Source organism: Molossus molossus, unplaced genomic scaffold (genome assembly GCF_014108415.1).
Source record: "Molossus molossus isolate mMolMol1 unplaced genomic scaffold, mMolMol1.p scaffold_m16_p_2, whole genome shotgun sequence".
In the NCBI taxonomy this organism is placed as follows: Eukaryota; Metazoa; Chordata; class Mammalia; order Chiroptera; family Molossidae; genus Molossus; species Molossus molossus.
The window spans coordinates 58,795,817-58,798,233 of NW_023425355.1; the positions used below are offsets into that span (position 1 = coordinate 58,795,817).

The 2,417-nt window shown below is 51.8% G+C and overlaps 1 pseudogene; it reads right to left on the minus strand.

Annotated features, from left to right (window-relative positions):
- Positions 1 to 484: 484 nt before the first annotated feature.
- On the minus strand, positions 485 to 1,847 carry LOC118636601 (annotated as a pseudogene).
- Positions 1,848 to 2,417: the final 570 nt, after the last annotated feature.

Here is a 2,417-nt window from a genome sequence, read left to right on the forward strand (position 1 = left end):
ACCACCTTTGCAAAACAGATATATAAACCCAGTTTAAAAAATATTCTTAGTATACTATCTATCTGAAATGAAAAATAACTAAAAACAATATTAATGTAATAGTGATTAAAAAGAAAAAGAAAAGATACATAAAGATTCATAACTATAACAGCATGACTACATAACATCAGAGAGAATATATAAATGACTGAAAGAGAAGACACAGCTAAGAATTAGCCAAAAATCTTGTTATGAGAATGTCAAAGGACAGTGTTAAAAGAGATGTAGAAAATTATCACAACCAAGTTTTGATGGCCAAAAGGACAATGCTGTCTCTCTCTCCTCCATCCCTCTCTGCTTAATACACTATACACAGGTAAGTTGGGCAGTTCCACCTGAACAACAAAAGCCTCACAGAGTTAACAGCACAAACACGGCAGGAAGAAAGAAAATGAGATGGGACTAGAAGGAAAATCTGGGCACTTGGAGGACACAGTGGCTATCCTTAGCTCCAGAGGTCTGTATAGTTCCTGTGGATGCTGGAAGGGAGAGGTCCCTCAGCCACAAAGAGCTTCATCTCCGGCCAGTTGTAGCAGTGAGTGTTAAGAGCACTGGGGAACTCGTCCATGCCACCAAAGTAGTTCACCCACAGGTCATCGTGGTTGAGCCAGCCTCTGCTGCAGGTGAGTCTGATCTTCCTCCCTGAGGGCTCCTGGGAGGAGTCAAGGCTAGCTAAGGGCCTCTTCTCCAGGAACTTCTGGGATCCTATGTCATAGAAGAGCAAGGAGCCATGGCCAGTGCCCATAGAGATGATGTGTTGGAATAAGCTCAGTGAGCACACACCAATGCTGCCCTCTCTGGAGCACATGGGCCAGATGTTCTGGTGGCCATGTCACGGGTCCAGAAAGGAGAGTGGGTCTGAGAGCCCACCGCCTACAGAGACAACTCTTCGCTGTAGGTCAGGCACATATTCTCTGGGCAGTAGGGCAGCCTGATGTACAGCAGCCTGGGCTTTTCTGAGGTGGAAGTAGCCATCTAGGCACAGGGCTCCCAGCTCCTGATTCTTGTGATTAGATGCCAGAACCACCACCTTTCAGTTATTGGGGTCGGTGCTGGACCTGAGGATGGTCTCCATTTCCCTCGGATGGATGTGGGTGTACACCAGGAGTTCCCGCGTCCTTGTGCCCGGCAATGCTGCCATTGAACATGTCGGGATCCATTCTCCACAGAGCCACAGTACCATCGCGGGACCCACTCACAGCCACTGTGTCACTCATCCAGGCAATGGCGAAGACCCAGTCCTTGTGGCCATGGCGGTCGCCCAGACACACAGGGTCCAGGGTGGGCAGCTGGTAGACAGACAGGCTGTTGGGATTCTCGCCCCCAGTGGCCAGAAGCATCTTGGAGGGATTCAGTTCGATGGAGTGGATACCACAGCTCGGCTTGTCTTGGGCCAGCTCAAGTTCCCGGTCCCGCATGCGAGTGATCTGGCCTGAGTGCACGTCCACCACAAACAACGTGTTGCACTTAGTGCCACACACCACCTGACAGGTGTTCAGCCCCTGCTACAGGATCACCTTGTTGAGAGTGCCCAGGAGCAGCTTGCGCTTTCTCAGCAGCTGGGGCAACTTCTGTACTGCATAGCCGTGCAGCTTGCCTTGGAAGCCCAGGAGCCTCCTGTGGTCCCTAGCACCCACCTAGTGGTCCTTGAGGTAGAGCACCAGTGAGCTCCGTGTTGATGGCCACTTCTGCTTCTTGAGCAGTTGGGAACCCTCGCCATCCTCCGCCACTAAGCCCTGCGACGACAAGCTCGCGGAGGCCCCCTTGATGGTGGGCGCTTTCCGCTTCCTGCTACCTGTTTGCTACATCTCCACGGTGGGCGGCAGGTGAGTGGTAGCAGTGAAGGCAACGGTGGCCTGGCGCGGTGACAGTGCGTGGCACCCGTGTTGGAAGTGGCAGGGGCAGGGACAGCCTTACCTCTGAGTCAGCCTGGCTTTAGGCTTTCAAGGGCCAGGAGTCAGGGACTTCTGTGGGGGGCAGAGCCTACCAAGTCCGAGGCGAGGCTTCAATGAAGGAGGAGAGGAAGGCGGGGCTGGAAGGAAAGCTGGAGCTAGGCAATGTAGACTTGAAAATCGATTTGGCTATGCTGAACAAGGAGTTTCCTTGGAGGTGCTGGCTTCCCTTGTAATTAAAAACTCAAAGGAACTGGAGAGGAAGAGTTTGAAAGAGGGTCTTCTCCTAGCTGCTTCTAGGTTCTGTCTCCACTCTAGGTCCCAGAGACTCAGGTTCCTAGGCCTATTCCTCTAGGGCCTTGGGGTGGGGTGCTGAGGGGATAGGCAAGATTTTTCAGAAGTAGAGATGAAAATAAATAACTTCCAGAAGAAAGCAACCACAGGAACACAGTCATGAGAGTGTAAGGGGACTGGCATAGTCTCAGA